Consider the following 21,048-nt stretch of genomic DNA (forward strand, 5'->3'; position numbering starts at 1 on the left):
TCAAAGCGGCGCTGGGCCAACTCCGCAGTCCCCGCCAAGAACGCGGCCTCGGCTCCCTCCCGCTGTTTTTCTTCGCTTTTCATAGCCCGCGGCAACAAGCAAAGCTCCCTGGCTGGGCTCCTGGCTGGGCTCCTGGCTGGGCTCCTGGCTGGGCTCCTTTCGGGCTGACTGCATCCTCCCCGCGGAGGATCCACGCCCTCAGCCCCAGGCGCTCCCGGACTCTGGGTGCCCCCAGCTTCCCCAGAAACGTCCCCGTCAGCCCCGACTTGAAAGCCCAGACGGAGCACCCCTCCCCTGCGGCAGGCGGGCGAGGCGGGGTGCGGGGGCAGGGAAAGGGCGCCAGGCTTTCATCCTGCCCTCCTCCGGAGGCGGGGCCCCTGCCACCTAGGCCTTCACCTGCTTGCAAATTTCAACCGGCTCTTGTTTTCTTGCTGCAGAAGTCGGGACACAATCACCCCAACCAATGCCACTCAGCACGGGGAGGTGGCCCCTCTCCTGGGCCTGACCTCTCCATCCCCTGCACACACCTAGCAGGAAAAGCCAGCTCTGGAACCTTCCTCACAGGGTTGGAAGTTATGTCCAAGCCAGGGGGCAGGAGGGGGCTTTGCACGACCCTCAGGGGCCCGTCCATGGACTGGGGCTTGGGAAAAGGATCGGAAACCCGTCAGGGCCCAAACTGCCCCCGGGGAGCTTGAGGGACCCCAAGAAGCAAATGCCCAACTTCCATGCAAAGAGGCTGCTCAGCTGCTGCTTCCACATGGAGAGCATCCTTCAGTAAACACGTGACACTGGGGACACGTGCTCAGATTTTAGTAACGGGAGCAGAGGTCCCCCAGCACGGCAGAAGCAGCATGATGATGTGGGCCACTGGTGAGCTCCAAGGACTTCCTGGCAGAGCGGGGACTCAGATCCCAGGGCCGTGCACCAAGAACGGAGACCCCGAGGTTTAACACCTACGAGGAACTCGGGACACAGCACAGCCAGGGGGAGGGGACACCAGAGAAGAGCTGTCACCCATCGGGTGCGACCCTGCGGTCCTGCGAGGCCAGGGCCTGTGTCACGGGGGTGCACAGCACGTGTGCAGGGAGGGGACGCTGCCCCCGCGATCAGCAGGCGGAGGACACAGGAGTATGGGGGTGGACAGAGGCCGAGAAGCAAGAAGCACACACCTGGAGAGGTGAAATCCCGCACGATGGTTCTAAGGCTACATGCCTTCTGCTCTGCGGAATGTTCCAGAATTTCCAGAAGAAGTACTTTTTTCAAGGAAGCAAGCCCTAACACAAACAAGCACCACACTCACCCTCGGGTGTGCAGCGTTTCCGCTCAGAAAGCCCCTTCCCGTAGCTCAGGGGACGTCCCGACGCTCCATGTTAGTAAACACAACTGGTACGTAACAGTCGCCCTGTTGTACAGTTGGGGAAACTGAGGCTCAGGTCGACAAGAAGAGCAGGGGCAGACAGGACTCGGAGGGGGCGGGCCTGGCAGCTGACCCTGGCCCCATGTCCTCATGTGTGCCCTGGCCATCTGATGAAGCCACGAACCTCTGACGGCTGTGGTCCACACACACCGGGGCCCCCAGCAGGACCCCAGGCCTGGACTCCGTCCCCGTGCTACACTGGAGGCCTCCAGTCTACGGTTCTGCATCCCAGGACTCTGCTTCCGCGAGTCGCCTGCCCCAACCCCACAGGCTCCTGTCATACCTGCTGGCATCACGGCCCTTCCATGAACCACCCCGGGGAGCCCATGAACGTTCTGTCCCCACCGCAGCCTTCCCTCCAGCTCCCGCCGCTTCCCCGAACGGAGCCCCACAGCCCCAGCCTCCCACTCAGTGTGCACCCAGACATACCAGCTCAGCACCCCAAACCCGCTCCTCCCTCAGCCGCAAGTGTCCCCCCAGGCCAACCCCTAACCTCTGACCTCCGTGTCCGCTCCTGGGGACTGTGGGCTCACCTCCCGTGTGACTTCACCAAAACATGACACCACCACGAGGACACTGGGGGTCAACTCTGTGGCCAGGGTCACACGGCGAGGCCACCGTGGGGCGGGATGGTCAGCCCATGTCTCTTGAGGGGGCCCCACGCAGGGGAGATCCAACCTCGGGCATGCTCGGAAAGTATGTCCCTGCGGGAAAGGCCTGTTGATCCGTGTTGGGGACCCTCTCTCCTCATGACCCGCCTCCCGAATCAACAAATAAGAACGTGGCCAACGTGGCCAATGGAAGGTGGCACTGTCCACTCCATGTTAAAGATCCACTGGAAACAAAGGGGACTTCCCAGAACAGCAGGGCCCCCCCCCCAAGATTCCCGAGGACGCCCGCCCCCGGCCTTCCCAGCAGCAAAGTGACGGGAAGCTGAGAACCTACAACTGGTGTTTCACGTGCCCAGGACGCAGGCCCCGAAGTCCACAGTGCTCGTGGACACGGCTCTGCCACCCGCCGCTCCCGTGGGACAGGGGCCGCACCCGAGCCCGGGCACAGGACGGAGAGGGCCGTCTGAGGCACGGCACATGTCCCTGAGGACCAGCGGCCGCGTCGGCCCCGTGTCAGCACATCCGGACACCCGTGGACCCGCCCTGCCTGCCGGACATGCCACGCGAGCCACGCCAGGAGCTTCCTGCTGCAGAGCAGCTGCATCGCATAGAAACGGACGACGCTCATTGTACTGATGTCTGCTATTTACCCCGGTATATCCGACGGTTATCATTTCACCATGCCACGGATCGGAAAACCATCAGGGAGCGAGTTCGCCTTTCCTCGTATAGTCTTCAGGATCCTGCGCGTCGTATGCTGTCAGCACAACTCACCTTGGCCACTAAATTTTCAAGTGGAAGGGAAACGCAGTCTTGCCCAAACCGCGGCTCTTGGTCATGCGTTTAAAAAAAAAAAATACTTAATCCTGCTATATGTATTTCCTCATGCTTAAACTTTTAAATTTAAGTTAATTATCATCTGCAGAAAATTTGGCATTGTCTTCCCTGGTCACCCGCCACATGCCACGCACATGGCCATTTCTGCTCACAGGACCGGAGAACGCGCCCTCGGTTCAGAGGCAGAGGGAATCCGCGAGGACTCACTAGGCCAGCAGTGTGGGGGCCCATTTCTGTCAAATCGCAGCAGTGTGGCCCCCACGGCGCCCCGGGGAAGCCACCGTGGGCAGAGAGCACTCAGAAGGCACAGCAGGGGTGAGATGGACGTGGCCACCTTTGTCCGAGGGCGACGCCGCGGACCCTTGGATCCCTTGGACGTTTCCTCCTACAGTCCTGCATTTTTGTCCCCATGCCCATGGCCGCCACCGAGGGCGTTAGAGACCGCGTGCTCCGCCTGCCCTCTGTGCCGGGTGTACGGATGGTCGAGGCCCCCCGCAGAGGCAACTCCCTCAGGATTCCGTCTCAGATACATCTCTGCTCTCCGGAGTAATGTACTTGCTCCTGTTCATGCTGTCTCTCGTAACTCAGTTAGTTGTATTCCGTGGACACGATGAAGCTCTTGAAGACAATTTGTTTCCCTTACTGCCCTGCTTCCAGGAGGCTCCCGGCCAAATCGCTGCGGTCCCCAGGGCTTTGTGGTGAACCCACCAGATGCTGACCTTCCACGAGCTCCATGGTCCCGTCAGATCTTTAGTTTCTCTTGGTCATGCATTTAAAAAAAAAAAAAAACTTAATCCTGCTGTATCTATTTCTGCATACTTTTCAAATCCTTTTTGGGAACTCGGCAGGGTATGAAATTATGAAAATAAATTATAATTCTGTGGGTTAGGAGAGTCACTGGGGCCCAGAGGGCACCGAGGGAGACTCTGAACTCACCTCCTCCACACACACACTGAATCTACACCTGCACACAGAACAATTCCTCCTGAAGACGAACCGAGGGCCGCGCCAACAGAGGGACTGCACAGAAAGCATAAGGACATGGTGGCAGGGGGACCCAGCACATACTCCCCACCCTGGGACATGGGGAGAAACCCAGCTTGAAGGGCAGCGAGGCTGTCAGGGAAGGATATCCACTTCTGTACCCTGGAGCCTTGGCCAAATAGGAGAGGAATGCGGAAACTCTCTCCAGGGTTGGAGGCACCATCCAGGACCATGTTTTACCTTTAGTGCAGATGTGAGCAGGGTCCAGGCACTCTGCCAGCCCTCCTAGGACCCCCCAGCAAGTGCAAGCCCCTAGCCCATACAGGCTCCAGCTGTCCCACCAAGGCAGCGGTCTGCCCCAGGACCCCTGGCGCAGCTTGCCTTGAGACACACCCAGCCTCCGTCTGCTCCAGGTCCAGCCGAGCCACCAAGGTAAACCAAGTGACGCTCACACCGGGAGGCCCTGGTCCACACCCACTCCAGCTCCAGCAGACCTGCCAAGATGCCCCAGTGAAGGGCACACGGGAACCCCCCCAGGCTGCACCCACTCCAGACAAACAAAATTGGAAACATAATGGTCCAAAATCTATGGGATGCAGCAAAAGCAGTTCTAAGAGGAAAGTTTATAGCAATACAGCCAACTTCAAGAAACACAAAAACTCCCAAATAAACAATCTAACTCTACACAAAGAAAAACAAACAAAACCCTAAGTTAGTAGAAGGAAAGACATAATAAAGATGAGAGTGGATATCAATGAAACTGAGACTAAAAAAATTAGATCAATGAAACTAACAGCTGCTTCTCTGAAAGTATAAACAAAATCAATAAACCTCGTGCCAGACTCATCAAGAAAAAAAGAGAGAGCCCAAATATATAAAAACAGAAATGAAAGAAGAGAAGTTACAACTGACACCCAGAAATACAAAGGATCAGAAGACACAACTACCAACGACTATATGCCAACGAACTGGAAAACCTGGAAGAAATGGACAAACTCCTAGAAACACATAAGCTTCCCAGACTGAATCACGAAGAAATAGAAAATCTGAACAGCTGACTACAAGGAATGAAATCGAATCAGTAATTTTAAAATTCCCAAAGAACAAAAGTCCAGGATGAGACAGCTTCACAGGTGAATTCTACCAAACATTTAAAGAAGAGTTACTACCGACCCTTCTCAAATTATTCCAAAAAAGGGAAGAGAAAGGAATGCTTCCAAATTAAGTCTATGAGGCCAAAATGACGCTGATATCAAAACCAAAGACACAACAAAAAAAGAAAACGATGGGTTAATAACCCTGATAAACAAAGAAGCTAAAATCCTCAAAAACATACTAGCAAACCAAATTCAACAATACATTAGAAGGATCATTCACCGTGACAAGTGGGATTTATTCCATGGATGCAAGGATGGTTTGACATCTGCGATGCACCACATTAACAATATGAAGGCTATGGGGCACCTGGGTGGCTCAGTCGGTTGGGTGACCGACTCTTGATTTTGGCTCAGGTCACAATCTCAGGGTCGTGAGATCAAGCCCGAAGTGGGGCTCCACGCTCAGCAGGGAGTCTGTTTCTCTCCCTCTCCCTCTGCCTCTCCACCTCCCCGCCCCGTTGCACATGTGAACTCTCTCTCTTTTTAAAAAAAAGACAATACGAAGGATAAATATCATGTGATCATCCCAGTAGATGTAGAAAAGGCATTTCACAAAACTCAACATCCATTTATGATAAAAACTCTCAACAAAGTGGGTACAGAGGAACATACCTCAACGTGATCAAAGCCATGTCTAAGACGCTCACAGCTGACATCATCCTCAACGGTGAGAAGCTAAGAGCTTTTCCTCTGAGACCAGAAACAAGACAGGGATGTCACTCTCACCACTTTTACTCAACATAGTTTTGGAAGCCCCAGACACAGCAATTACATAGAAAAAGAAATAAAAGGCATCCAAATTGGAAAAGAATTAAAACTGTCACTATTTGCAGATGACGTGATATTACACATCGAAACCTCTGAAGACTCCAACCGAAAAATTATCAGATCTAATGAATGAATCCAGTAAGGTCACAGGATACAAAACTAACATACAGACATCTGTTGCATTTCTATACGCCAATAACAAGTCATCAAAAAGAGAAATGAAGAAAATTATTCCATATACAATACCCAGGAATAAATATACCCAAGGAAGTGAAAGATCTGTACACTGACAACCACAAGACATTGATGAAAGAAACTGAAGATGACACACAGAAACAGAAAGACATTTTGTGCTGACGGATTGGAAGAATATTGCTAAAATGTCCAAACTCCCCAAAGCGATCTACAAATTCAATGCAATCCCTCTCAAAATACCAACAGCATTTTTCATAGACAGAACTAGAATAAAGAATCCTAAAATGTGTTTGGAACCACAAAAGACCCTTAATAGTCAAAGGATTTTAAGAAAGAACAACCTGGAGATATTGACACTCCCTGATTTCAAAGTGTACAAAGCTGTAGTAATAGCTACAAAGCTGTAGTCATCAAGACAGTATGGTCCGGCACATTGATCAATGGGAGAGAATAGAGACCCCAGAAATAAACCCACAACTATAGGGTCAAAGAATCTATGGCAAAGCAGGAAAGAATACGCAATGGGCAAAAGTCTCTTCAACAAAAGGTGTTGGGAAACTGGGCAGCCACATGCCGAAGAATGAAACAGGACCACTTCCTTACACCATCCACAAAAATACATTCAAAATGGATTAAAGGCCTAACAGACACATGAAAAAGTGTTCAATATCGCTCGGCATCAGGGAAATCCAAATCAAAACCTCAATGAGATACCACCTCACACCAGTCAGAATGGCTAAAATTAACAAGTCAGGAAAGGACAGATGTTGGCGGGGATGTGGAGAAAGGGGAAACCTCTCCTACACTGTTGGTGGGAATGCAAGCTGGTGCAGCCACTCTGGAAAACAGTATGGAGGTTCCTCAAAAAGTTGAAAATAGAGCTACCATATGATCCAGCAATTGCACTACTGGGTATTTACCCCAAAGATACAAATGTAGGGATCCAAAGGGGTACGTGCACCCCGATGTTTATAGCAGCAATGTCCACAATAGCCAAACTGTGGGAAGAGCCAAGATGTCCATCAACAGATGAATGGATAAAGAAGATGTGGTATATATATACAATGGAATATTATGCAGCCATCAAAAGGAATGAGATCTTGCCATTTGCAACCACATGGATGGAACTGGAGGGTATTATGCTGAGCGAAATAAGTCAATCAGAGAAAGACATGTATTATATGATCTCACTGATATGAGGAATTCTTAACCTCAGGAAACAAACTGAGGGTTGCTGGAGTGGTTGGGGGTGGGAGGGATAGGGTGGCTGGGTGATAGACATTGGGGAGGGTATGTGCTATGGTGAGCACTGTGAATTGTGCAACACTGTTGAATCACAGACTTGTACCTCTGAAACAAATAATGCAATATATGTTAAGAAAAAAAAAAGAAGAAGAAGATAGCAGGAGGGGAAGAATGAAGGGGGGGAATCGGAGGGGGAGACGAACCATGAGAGACGATGGGCTCTGAAAAACAAACTGAGGGTTCTAGAGGGGAGGGGGGTGGGAGGATGGGTTAGCCTGGTGACAGGTATTAAAGAGGGCACGTTCTGCATGGAGCACTGGGTGTTATGCACAAACAATGAATCATGGAACACTACATCTAAAACTAATGATGTAATGTATGGGGATTAACATAACAATAAAAAATTTAAAAATATATATTCAAAATGGATTAAGGGCCTGAGAGTAAGACCTGAAAGCATAAAGCGCCTAGAAGAGTAAGTTCTTTACGTTGGTCTTAGGGATATGGATTGGACCAGTCTCCTGAGGCAAGGGCAACAAAGCCAAACTAAACAAATGGGACTGCATCACACTAAAAAGCTTTCACACAGTGAAGGAAGCCATCAACAAAATGAAAGGCAACTGAGGGCATGGGAGAAAATATTTGCACATGACATGTCTGATAAAGCATTAGTATCTGAAATATATAAAGAACTTAACACAACTCAACACACACACACACAAAAACAAATAATCCAATTAAAAATGGGCAGTGGATGGGGCGCCTGAGTGGCTCAGTCCTTAAGCGTCTGCCTTCGGCTCAGGTCATAGTCCCAGGGTCCTGGGATCAAACCCCGCATCGGGCTCCCTGCTCCGCGGGAAGCCTGCTTCTCCCTCTCCCACTCTCCTTGCTTGTGTTCCCTCTCTCGCTGTGTCTGTCTCTCTGTCAAATAAATAAAATAAAATCTTAAAAAAAAAAAAATGGGCAGTGGACCCGAATAGACATTTCTCCAAAGAAGACATCCAGATGGCTGACAGACACATGAAAAGATGCTTCACATCACTCGTCATCAGGGAAATGCAAATCCAAACCACAATGAAATATCACCTCACGCCTGTCAGAATGGCTAAAATTGAAAAGACAAGAAACAACAGGTGTTGGTGAGGATGTGGAGAAAAGAGACCCCCACCCCTCATCCTGTGCACTGTTGGTGGGAATACAAACTGGTGAAGCCACAGTGGACAACAGTATGGAGGTTCCTCAAAAAATTAAACATAGAAATATCATACAATCCAACAGTTCTGCTACTGGGTATTTACCCAAAAAACAAACATACTAATTTGAAAAGATACATGCACCCCTATGTTTTTGTAGCATTCTTTACAATTGCCAAGCTATGGAAGCAGCCCAAAAGTCCACTGGTAGCTGAATGGATAAAGATGGTGTGGAATATATATACACAATGGAATATTACTCAGCCGTCAAGAAAGAATGAGATCTTGCCATTGGTAACAACATGGATGGACCTAGGTGTTACGCTACGTGAAATAAGTTGTTCAGAGAAAACAAATACCATATGATTTCTCTTATATGTGAAATTTAAAATAAATAAATAAATAAACAGACTCAAAGAGAACTATCTGGTGGTTGCCAGAAAGTAGGGGGGTAGGGAAGGGGATTAAATGGTACAAATGTGTAGTTATTTAAAAAAAGGGGGGGGGCGCCTGGGTGGCTCAGTCAGTTAAGCGTCTGCCTTCGGCTCAGGTCATGATCCCAGGGTCCTGGGATCGAGCCCCGCATCGGGCTCCCTGCTCAGTGGGAAGCCTGCTTCTCCCTCTCCCACTCCCCCTGCTTGTGTTCCCTCTCTTGCTTTCTCTCTCTGTCAAATAAATAAACAAAATCTTTAAAAAATAATAAAAATAAAAATAAAAAATTTTTTTTATAAAAGACACGGGGATACCATACACAGCCTGGGGGCTACAGACACTAATATGTAACCACTCTGTATGGTGACAGACAGTATCCAGATGTGTAACGCTGCTTTCTTTGTAACGTACATAAATGCTGAAACACTGTGTTGTCTGCCTGATACTAATATAATATTGGATGTCAACTATACTTCATAAGAAAAAAAACTCAGTAAACATAAAAAAAGAAAAGAAAAGAGCCCCAGGGCTGGGTCTCCGGTCCCTGGGACACAGAGGTCACAGTGGAATGAGCAGGGGTGCACGTGTCTGAGGCGAGCCGCACAGGTCTGCAGGGGCAGGTGCAGAGAGGACTCGCTCCCTCCGATCCCTCTGGCCAGTGGGGCGGGTGACATCGTCTGCTGGTCTTCGACAAGGCCTCAGGCCAGCCGTGGCCCAAAGAGGAAGAGAAGCAGGGCTCCCCTGATGCTCTGGCCCCCACCGCCCACTGCTGCCTGCCCCTGCGGGGCCTCGGCATGCGCTGGGACACCATGGGGCCTGGGGACTCCTCTCGGGACCTTCCGGAGACGGCAGACCAGCCGGGCAGTGACAGCGCTCAGGGACCCAAGGAAGACACCACCGCGGAGGGGCAGACCCCTGGCAGCCCTCGCTGCAACATCCAATCCACCCCCCCCAGCAAGCCAGTGGACCCTCCTGCCCCCTTCCTGCAGCGTGGTGACAGTGACAAGCCCCTGGGGCACAGCCGGCGCTCGGTCAGTGTCAGGTGCATGAAAGCGATAAGCAAGGGAGGGAACGTGCAAACGACAGCTGCCTGTTCTGGGCCACGCGCCACATCCTCATCAGGCTGGGACCAGAAGAGTGCATTCGGGAAACAGAGGCAGGTGATGGAGTCACACCTCGGCCCTCCAGAGGGTCGCTGTCCATTTAGAGAAGGGCCAACGGGCCAGTGGACGGGCAGAGACCACGTGGCCCTCGAGCACGGTCAGCCTCTTGCTGTCACCTGGCCCATCCCTTCTCCCAACAGCGAACTTGGGTTTCTGGCACCACGCCTACCATGACGCGGATGGAAACACCCCTCCAGAATTTGGACAGTTTTTGTGGGTTTTTTAAATGCACTCAGTCCCAAAGAAAGACTTTGTGAACGTGACCTTGGACCGGCGGGAAAGAAAGCCGATAAGTGGGACGGGAGACTCGTCCCCACAGGGGTCTGCTGGGTGCCCAGCACTTTTCCAAGAACAAAACCCTCATTTAAATATTAGACAAGAGATTACACATCCTGGTGAGTCTACATCAACACTGGATCCATTTTGAGCGGAAGACAAAGGAAATAATTCTCGCCATTTTTACAGTGTGGGCTGCAAGGAAACCCCACCACTCGCTCTGTCCAAAGAGAACATTCTTTTGTGCACCGAGCAGAGGACAGTGTTCACCGCTCTCGTCAGGGAGCCTGCCTGGATTCCGAGCGGGCACTTGCTGGCAACTTTCCATAACAGGACAACTTGAAATGTGGCTGTTTTCCAAGAAATTAACAGCGGGCTGGATTCTCAAGTCTGTCAGAGAAGCGTCAACGGGCCTCGCCTGGAAGTTAATGGAGTAAATTGCAAAGAGAACCTTCCAGAAAAAGGGGAGTGGTGGGGCTGGAAAACTTACTGAAACCCTGAGGAAACATGCGAGCATGTCCCTCTCTCCCAGTGAGGAATCAGCTTCTAGAATGCTCCCATCCGAGCGTGGGGCCGTGTCCTTGGTTTGTGATGCGTGCAGGATGGGCTGTGGATGCGGGGGCGACACAGAGGATCCAGGGACCAAGTGACCTGAAAGCTCTTATGTTACAGGAATGAAAGCAGCAGGCTTTGTTCTTGTCCTTGGAAGAGCTCAGATTTGAGGGGAGAGAGACTCCCGACCCCAGAGGGCATCAGGAAGGGCACAGGGGGCTGTGGCCATGGGGACACAGCCCACCCCCTTCCCAGTTTCATGTCGGGGGAGGTAGGGGCTGGACTGGAGGGAAATGCTTCGTTTGGCCTGAGGCTCCTCCTAAGGCTGAAGTAGCCGAAGAATAACAAGGAAGGAAAATGACAGCTGGTGGGTCCCCAGGAAACCCCCAGTGCACACCGTCACCAGGGAGCGTCCTCAGGGCCCCCCCCCCCCCCCCGCGTGTTCAGCGACGCTGCAGAGGGCCTCCTCTGTGCTCAGCACGGGACACGGACACGCGAATGTCCTCAAAGCACACGGGTCTGACACCAGGCCGAACACAGCAGAAACAACAGGCTCAGACAAATGGAAGGCAGGCAGTTAGCCCCGAACTCCACGCAGAGCAAACGAGAGAGCTCACCAGCGGCCAAGGGCTCCAACACCCGACAGCTCCAGCCCGGTGACCCAGCCCCAGCTTGGCACCAGACACGGGAAGCTGGGCCTGTCGGGGGCCCACTGAACGCTCTGGGCTGCAGAGCTGAGCTCAGCCCCGCAGGTCCTAGCCAGACAGTGACCAAGAGAGCGGGTCACAGAGCCTCAGGGGGCCACAGTCGGCTGGACTGCGGCTCCGGGGCCCCCCATCCTGCCGCACGCGGCCGGCTACGGCTTCCTGTGCCCCCTGCACCTGCTGAGCCCGGGACCGGCGCAGACAGAAGAGCCAAACCCGTGTGTGAAAAAGCAGTGGGCTCCAGCCCGCAGGCCCTGGGGCAGGATGGCCCCGCCTAGCCACCGAGGGCCGAGGCCGCACACACCTCCCCGTGGGCCTCGCGCTAAGTCAGAGAGGCCTGCAGACAGCCCCCCAGAGCTGCAGCGGACGTGTTCCTCCCCGGAGGAAGCTCTGACAAAGTCGGCCCCGTGGTGGCCGGGCGCTCGCTCCCACCTGGCGGGGAGGAGGAGGTGGGCGCGCGCGGGGGCGGGGTGAGGACAGTGGTCAGTGTGGGGACAGCACCTCCAGCCACAGCTGAAATGCTATGAAAGCAAACTGTGCCCTTCCGGGTGACCTACACCTCGGGCCTTCCTAGGTACACGGGGTGGGGAGGGGCGAGGACAAGAGAACTCAACTCTGTCGCTGCCCCAATCTCATGCGAACGTCTCCTCCCGTTAAAATCGCAGCCTGGCAGGTGGGCCACCAGCAGGGGCTCGTCCACCCTCCCTCCTATGCGGCTGCACTACTCACTCGGGGACGTTCCGGGGCAGCTCCCCATCCATCCTAGAGCTCCCACAGGCCCAGGAGGTGGCCGCGCCAGCCGCAGACCCCCTCCCCCGCCAACTGGTTACACAGCATGGAGAGTGAAGGCTTGACACCTGTCCTAGTTTAACAAGTGGATGCCCCTTCCTGTGCCTTCTTACCCCTCCCTGCCCCAGAGACACACCAGGACGCTCCTGCCTGGGGCCTCTGCCCACAGTCCCTCCACCTGAGGGCTCTGTCCCCAGAGCCCCCAGGACTCCCTCCCTCCCCAGCTTCAGTCCAACTCGGAGATCCAACTTCAAGCCCTTTGAAAGAAGGCGCACAGGCCCAGGCTTTAGAGAGTCCCGTGCCGGGCCCTGAAGCGTGCCTGGCCTCGGAAGCTTCCATCATCGGCCCCACCTGTAGCCTGTAAGAACCCCTTCCGCATCCTCCAAACCTGACCGATGCTGCAAATGCCCGCGTTGGAAAAGATGCCGCTAAGTCTGGTCCAACTGGGAAGTGGGGTGGGGCGAGGGCCTGCTTGTTGGCATTCCTGACGTGAGGCTGTGAACACATTCTTGGAGGATAAAAATTAACCAGCGACCACCAGGCTGGGGCCCCTTGCTCCCAGCGCGGCCCCCACCCCCCCCCATAGGTCCTGCACACCAGTCAGGAGGGCTGCCTCCCCCCACCCCTTCCCAGGCACAGGACGCTCATCACCACCGCACAGAGGCCAGACCAACGCAGGGCCCAGGTCCGTGTTCCCTCCGAAAAGCCACTCAGGGAACTCTGGGTAACTGCACTCATAGATCATAAGCTCTGGCACGCAGTTCCCAGACTGAACTATTTATCCAAATTAAAACCATTCTCCAGAAACAAAATCAGACCCTTTTAATTGAAAATAAAACCAAGCAACCCTGAAGGCTCTTTTTTTTTTTTTTAAATGAAAGACATTCTTCCTGCTTTCTCATTCCATTAATCACAGAGTTTACACGATCTGTCAAAATGGCTCAGTAAGAAGCCTCCCTCTTCCTTCGCCTGCAGGCCTGGTTTTTAGCCCGTGGGCGCCGGCATTCAGGGACACCGGTGGACCCGGAGAGGCTCCAATGAGCACTGGTTTCTCCAATGCAATATGTGGGGGGACTTCCAAAAGTCTTGTCCCCTCCTGGGTGACACCCAAAAGGAGCAAAAGCAGGGGTCAAAACAGATACCCGTGCATCCTTGTTCCCAGCGGCATTACTCACGACAGCCAAACTGAAGGAAGAGCCCAAGTGTCCAACCACGGACACACAAATCGCGGTCCATCCATGCAATGGAATACTATCCAGCCTTAAAATGGGAGGACATTCTGACACCTGTCACGGGACAGATGAAGCTGGAGGATGTGAGTGGAATAAGGCAGTCACAAAAAAGACAAAGACTGTGTGATCCTACTTCTATGAGGTCCCTGGAGGACCCACACTCATGGAGCCAGAGAGTTGGGGGCTGGGGACGGGGGCTGGGCGTGGGGGAGGAGAGAGTTTTCCTTTCACGAGACAAAAAGGGATCCAGGGGTGGACGGTGGCATTGCACGACAAGAATGTGCTTAGTAGGGGCACCTGGGTGGCTCAGATGGTTAAGCGTCTGCCTTCGGCTCAGGTCATGATCCCGGGGTCCTGGGATCGAGCCCCGCATCGGGCTCCCTGCTCGGCAGGAAGCCTGCTTCTCCCTCTCCCACTCCCCATGCTTGTGTTCCCTCTCTCGCTGTCTCTCTCTCTGTCAAATAAATAAAATCTTTAAAAAAAAAAAAGAAAATAGTTAAAATGGAAACTGTTATGTTCTATGCATTTTACCACAATAAAAAAAAAAAAGTTTGTGTTCTTTGACCTCTCGGCCAGACTTGGAAGTCCTTCCAGGAACATGAGCAGCCAGAGTCTTGCTCAAGAACCTCCGTGCGAGGGTGCACACAGGTGGCCCGGAGCACAACTGGTCATCACGCCCACTACCACGCGTCCACGTCCTGGGGCGCTGTGCGGCCATCGACCCCCACGCCCATGCAGAGGTGGTTACGGGTGGGGACACGCTGTCACTGCCCTGTTGGTGCTGAAATGCCGGGCACAGAGTGGCACGCGGGATCTCGGCACAGTCAACTCAAAAAGCACGGCTGGCACGCGGCATCATTTCTCCGAGTCTACAGCTGGCAGAGAGCACAAGAAAGTGGTTTTGCAGGAAAGGACTCAAAAATCAGCTTAAGAAGCTCAGACCTCCATTACCCGGGAAGCTTCTCCTACCCCTGAGCAGTATAGATGACAAGTGCCCCTCCCCTCGTGGGCCCCGGGGCAGGAGGAAATGCCCCTCCGGCCTCGCTCAGCAACCCCCCCCAGTGGAGACAGCACAGATAGGCCCCCTCCCCTCACCCCCGCCCACCACCCACCGGGCGCTTCAGATCTTTTAGTGATGAACTGGAAACACACCTGTCCCGGATCAGCAGGACAAAGGTGCCCCACCACCTCCTCCGGTTATCACAGGGCTGGCCCCCGTGGGGGATCAGATAGCGCCTCCAAGAATGAGGAAGTGGTGTTCCAGCAGGAGACCCCGGGGCTGCGGACATTCAGCAGGACCAGAGTCCGCAGCGGCCAGGGAGGGACACCCCAGCGCCACGAGTCACACACAACAGCCCCGTGGGGCCTGCCGGGGTGAGTCCCGCGAGGGGCAGCGAGGCCCCAGGCTGCAGGTGGGAAACCCCAAGGACACTCACGGCGACAAAGGGCGGCTTTTCCCCAAGCCTGTGGCCGCCAGAGCCCACTCCTTCCTCCCAGCGGGCTGCCTGAACCGCGCCTTTGATCTGCGTCCAAAATCACCAGTGGGGAGGGAGTGAGCCTCCCGAAACCCCTGAGAGGTGATGAATTAGGAGGGAGGAAGGCCAGGCCCGAGTCAATGGAGCCCTTTTGTTCCGGGAGCCAGCACCGCGGCCCCAGCTCCGGGAGGAATGTGCACAGAACGCAGACGCCCCGCTAATGGCCCGGCCCGGCCCCAGGGCGCCTCGCTGGCCGGCCAGATGTGGGCCGGCCCCGCTCCCGATGAGTGACACGCGGCACCCTGCAGCTGTGGGCCACCGGCAGGAGCGGGGTCCTGACTCGGGCAGGCCTCCCCTGCAAGCAGCCACCGGCGGCACAGGCCTGGGGCCGCGCCCCAGAGCACTTGCCTGCTCCCATGGCTCGGAGCTACTCGTCGCTCTCGGGTCTTCCAAACCTCAGGGAGTGGTTGCACGGCTGGCGGCCAGTTTCATCAAGTCTGTGCTGAAATGCCACCCGGGCACACCCGGCTGCTGCCTCTGGGCACCCCGAGTGCCGCCGAGACCCGCAGCGGCCTGGCCGGTGCCCACGGGTGCAGCGTGGAATGGTGCCCACGGGCGCAGCCGGGCCCCGGGTGGGGTGTGAGCCAGCTGCTCCCCGCTCGGGAAGCTGGAACAGGGTCCCACAGACGTCTCCTAACACTGAAGAACAAAGCCGGGGCTGCAACGGGTACGGAGCATAACCATCTCTCCAGAGCAGAGGAAGAAGAAGGCGGGAGTCCCCCATGTGCCACAATGAGAGCTCAGGGAGGAAGGAAGAGAGGAGCGGAGAGAGACACAGCCTCCCTGTCCGAGGAAGCAGCTGCAGAGGGAGCCCTGCCAACTGGGGTCACCTCGCCAGCCCCTCACGGGGAACCGTGGGGACCCCTGGGCTCGGGAAGAAGTCCCAGTACTGCAGATGGGCCTGGGTTCCAATCCGGGATGCCCCCCAGCACCACGCCAGGCCATCCCCTGGTGGCCGAGGCAGGACAGGCTCTGTCCCCAGACCCACCAGCCCCATGGCACGGGCAAGCTAGTTAAGCTCGCCGAGTCTCAGGGCCCAATGCTGGAAAATACAGACAAAAACCACGCCTTGCGAGGCTGGGCGAAGATCAGATCCTGTCCAGCAAGTGCCCCGCGTCGGTGAGCACAGCTGTGCATTCAAAAGGAGTTATTCTTGCAAGGTCACTAGGCTGGGTTCAGGGGGAAGCTCGCGGGGGGGGGGGAGGGGGCGGGGGGGGGCCAGGCTTCCTGCCCAGCCCAGGAACGCCTTGGGAAGGCTTCTCTCCCGGAGCTGGTGGCCGCGAGGAACACCTCCCTTCCCTGATCAGAGAATGCTCCACTGGAGGGAATTTTCCTGATTACTGACCAAGACTCCTTAAACATAAATTTGTCATTAATTTAGCCCACTCGGGACAAAATTTATTAATACCAGATCACCGCCTTCTTTTTTAAAAAATTAACGTAACTCTTTTCAAAATGTGTAGGGGTCATCATGGATGACCCTCATCCCCTCAGTGACACAGGGGGGCACCATGGCGGCTTCTAAGGTTGGCCCCAGGTGGTGGTCATCCTTGCCTTCACTGGCCTCCTCCTTCCCATTCAGCACAGGCAGCCCCCCCAGGAGGGGGGGTTTCCAGAACAGTCCGCAGGGCTGCACCAGCCCCAGACACACAGCCGAGACCCAGACGTCCCCGAGTGCACAAGGAGAGGGACAGCACGATCTGCCTGCAGGAGGGCCCGCCTCATGGACCCACGGGCAGATGTGGGCGTTCACCAAACACCGTCCCCATAGGCAGGGTCCCACAGGAAGTTCCAGAAACCTGGAGATTCACGTTTCCTGCTTTTACAGGAAAGGAACAGGCATCAAGAAGTAACTGTTCCTAGCCTGAACAGTTGTGGGGTGCGGTGACCCAGCCCTTAGTTCTAAGGACTCAGCGCAGTAGAACAGATTCCTAACATTTCCCGCACCTGAGAGGAGCCAAGTCCCCTTCAGCAGCACTCTGATGGAAGCGATCTTGAATGCGGGGGGGGGGGGGGGGGGGAGGGCAGTATGGCAGCAATGACTCTGTGCAGTGGCCTTTTCTTGCCTTTTTGCCTCCTTCCCAGGCCTTTTTTTTTTAAACCCCCCCCCCCCCATCAGCAACATCCCCTGCAGGAACATATTTCACCCTGTAACCTTTAGCTCCCAGGGTCTCATTTGTAAGTTGCTCCATCTGAAACCATTAGGTGCCAAAGCTACACTTCCGAAAAGTAGTCAGTTGCATCCAGGAGCACACAGTTCCCAGCCGCTACTACTTTCTCTGCCTTCTCAGAGCTTTGCAAAGAATTCCTCCACTGCCACTATTAGCTTTGGCACCTCAGCTGAGAAATCTGCTGTCAGAATATGCATCCATTCGGTCAGGCGTGCCGGGCCCCTGGGCTGCGCCACCCCGTTTCATCAACTTGCACAAGACACCTAGCCTGTTCTTTGCCTCCGTTTGCACAACCGTAAAATGGGGCAAAATCGCAGCTCCCTCTGAGGGTTGCCATTTGGAAGAAATGCAAAAGGAACGCATGCAAAGCATTTAGCACAAGCAAACACTCAAGAAGTACGTGCTCTTACTGCGCTATACTTTAGGGTCACCATTCCTTTGCAAGATTGCAAAGTAAGTTACTATTACTTTGTCTCTGAGGTCAGGAGTCTGGCCTCCTGCCGGTTCCCAGTCAGCAACCAGTGCACAAAGGTCCCCTCATTCCCTGCAGCCGGGCCCTGCTCCTTCCACCCACCAGCTGCAGAGACTCCCGGGCCTCTCCCGGGCCCCTCCAGGCCTCTCCACAGAAACGCCTTTCTTAATACTTGTTGATTGATTTGCAAATATAACCTCCCCGGCCCTAAAGAGGGGAGAATCACAGGACAGCAAATCTCTTTCAAAGGGCCAAGAAGTACCGCATTTCAAAGACAGCAATGGGCACACAGCAAATACACCACAATGTCAAAACGGCTGGTTCTGAAGGCCGTTTCATCAGGCACTGAGATATTAATGCAATAGTCATATTAATGCAATGAATGCAATGAAAACTTGCACGTTCCTGTTCTCAGTATATTTTTAGAGTCTTGGAGGCTCAAGCATTGGTGTCACAGGGAGTGAAAACCCCCAGAAAGTCAGTGTGTGAAGGCCTGGGACCCCCCCTCGGGATGGGGGCTTTTGGGTAGGTAGGCCGTGACCACCCTCAACAGTGCTCCCTGCTGGCCCCACACATCCCGGGGCGCTGGTATTAACCACCGTGGAGAGCGGGGGGTCACCCTCTAGCGCCGTCTGAAGAATCGAGTGCAGCTCTGCAGTCCCTTCCCGCCACACACCGATCTTCATATCACTTCCAGCAAAGCCCCAGCGCCCTTGTCAGGCCGCGGTGCCCGCCCGCACGTAGACCCCCGCCCGCGCCCAGCGCGCCCGGACCCTCCCCCCGGCGGCTTGTCAGCGACCGCGCCGGCGGGCCGGGGGGCACGTGCCACAGGTGGCGCGGGGCCCGCGGATCCTGCTCCTTCGGAAGGAGGGAGCGCCCGGGGACACCCCCCCTCCCGCCCAGCACGGGGACGGGGACGGAGCCTGTTCGCCGAGATCAAAGAGGGCCCCGAGCTCGGCTCTCCGCCCCGCAGTCTCGGGACGCGTCCCAGAGAGCGAAGTCCGCCGGGCGCCGCGCCTCCGGACCCGGACCCGGATCCGGACTCCGGATCCGCGCCGCCGGCCCCGCGCCGGGTCCCCGGACCCCGGACCGGCTCGCTCCCGCGCGCGCCCCGAGCCCCTCCCTGCGCCCGGCGCGATTGGCGGGCGCCGGCCCGAAACAAAGCGGGCGGCGGTGCGGCCCCGTACCTGCGCGAGCGGCGGGTCCGGCGGGGCGATGGCCGCAGCAGGCCGGGCGCCGAGCAGCGCAGCAGCGCGCGGGCGGGCCGTCCTCCTGGCTCGCCGCCGCGCCCGCCGCAGGGCCCCCTCGAGGCGGCGCGGGCAATCGCCACCGCCGCGCCCGGCCGCCGGTCACCTGGCCTCAGCGCCCAGCCCTGCGGGCGCCGGGCGGGCCCGCCCCCGCCGGGTGCCCCCGTGCGCCTCCGTGCGCCCCCGTGCGCCCCCGGGACCTCCCCGGAGGGACCGCCAAGGGGTGGACTCACCCGGGGGCCCCTGCTCCGAGAGTTCACGCGCCGCAAGTCGGGGGCGGAGGGAGGCTGCAGTCCTGATTCCTGCAAAACCGGTTGTTCATTCATTCACTCACTCATTCATTCGTTCGTTCATTCATTCCGCGCTGTAATTACTGTGCTCCTGGGAACCCGGGCCTCGCTCCCCGCCTGTAGCTTACACTCTTAGCAGGGTCCTGCAGACATAAAGCAGCACAGCCATGAAGGGCGAAGCGCAAGATGCTTTAGAAGTCTCTGGAAGGTCCGGCCAATGGACGGAGGGCTCGGGGAAGACTTTATTCTTAAAATGAGCCAGGAGAAACCAGCAGGATTTAGGCTGTCCAGGAGCATTTAGGAGAGCAGGTCCCAGGCCAGAGGGATCCTCAGGGGAGGAGAGGCAGGGAAATTCCAGCATCCCCCAAGACCCAAACATCCCCACAGTCAGTCTCTCAGCCTCTGTTTTCCCATTAGTGAAATCCGGGAAATGGGCAGCACCCTCCGAAGATCCCCTTGGGAAACACACAGCCTTCTGCAGAATTAGAAATGCTGTTCGTCATAGGCAAAAGAACGGTGTCCACAAGAGTGTGCAGAAAGCCCCGCACATGAGGAAAGCACATGTGAGAACACACCCACCCTACATCCGTCAGAAGAGAGACAGAGGTTGTATCCGCCACTGGGACCAAATTCTCTTAGAATCCCACCTGGGGAGGGCTGCGCACATCTTAAGGTGCAGTTGCCAGGAACCGCCCCTGATTGGGGATGGACACCCAAACCTACCCGGGCCCTCCTGTCCTGCCTTGTGGGGACCTCCTTCGGTTCATCACTGAGAGCGGAGGTTGAACCCCGCTCCAATCGCACTCCTACCCTGCAACGCCTCTTGGAAAGACCAGCAACCCCTGCCTTGCTCTAGAGGGTAGCATGATTTCTCAAGAGGTCAAAAGCCATGACTCTCTTCCTCAGACGGAGCTGGGCATTCATTCCCTGAGGCAAATGCTTCCAGAGCACTCAGGAATAGAACAGACCCTTTTCCTGCCCTCTAGGAGACCCCAGACCAACAGCCCGCAGGACAAGGCAGGGGGTACCAGAAAAGGAGTCTCAGCGGAAGAGGGACCCCTAAATGTGGCGGAGGCTGGTGTTATTACGATCCTCTTTGCACCCATAGGGAAACAAGCTGAAATTGTAGGTAACCTGCCCAAGGTCACCCAGCTGTTCAGCAACAGAACATAATAAAGATCCAGAACCATCAGGCCAACAAGCTCCTCGTAACTTTCTTCCACACTGCCCTGTCCCGCCCATCCATCCGGCACGGTTGTGCCAACTCGTCTCTTTGCTGGAACATCCCAGGGCCAAGCACGTCTATCCATCCTGTGTCTCAGGCTCTGTCGCAATGTCCAGGTCCCTGCTGGCTGAACGACTAAGTGAACTTGAACTTCAGAAGATACCAGGACGTCCACCTGCAGGGGCAAGGCCCATAAGCTTGCCCATGATTGCACGGCTGGGAAGCTGGGGGTCTCGCCCCTGCCAGGCAGCCTCTCGTAAAATCTCTGTCCTCAAATGGCTCTCCCTCAAAGCCAAACGGTCCCACCTGCCCCTTGCCAGTTGGCCGGCCCCAACCACCCCCTTGTTTCTGGGACTGTGGACACTTGGAGGCCTATTGAGACAGTGTCTGTCCTCACACATCCCTCCGCAGAGCCCGAGAAGGGAGGAGGCACACTGGACCTGGTGTTCTCGTGCATTCTCCATTAGCCCGAGCAGTTGGCTCCCTGATCCACCGAAGTGCAGATGCCCACACCTGCCCAGAGGCTGGCGCGGGGGGCCTTCCCAGGTCCAGG

The 21,048-nt window shown here is 55.5% G+C and overlaps 1 protein-coding gene across 2 annotated transcripts in view; it reads right to left on the reverse strand.

Annotated features, from left to right (window-relative positions):
* TNS3 (tensin 3) overlaps window positions 1-19,027 on the reverse strand; it is a 207,626-nt gene extending 188,599 nt beyond the window's left edge. For both annotated transcript variants that reach the window (XM_078059911.1, XM_078059910.1), the window contains exon 1: window positions 18,921-19,027. The gene's annotated coding sequence lies outside the window, so the exon portion shown is untranslated. The remainder of the gene's footprint in view (window positions 1-18,920) is intronic.
* Between the last annotated feature and the right edge of the window lie 2,021 nt (window positions 19,028-21,048).

The sequence above is a fragment of the Halichoerus grypus genome, chromosome 12, assembly GCF_964656455.1.
Source record: "Halichoerus grypus chromosome 12, mHalGry1.hap1.1, whole genome shotgun sequence".
Classification (NCBI taxonomy): domain Eukaryota; kingdom Metazoa; phylum Chordata; class Mammalia; order Carnivora; family Phocidae; genus Halichoerus; species Halichoerus grypus.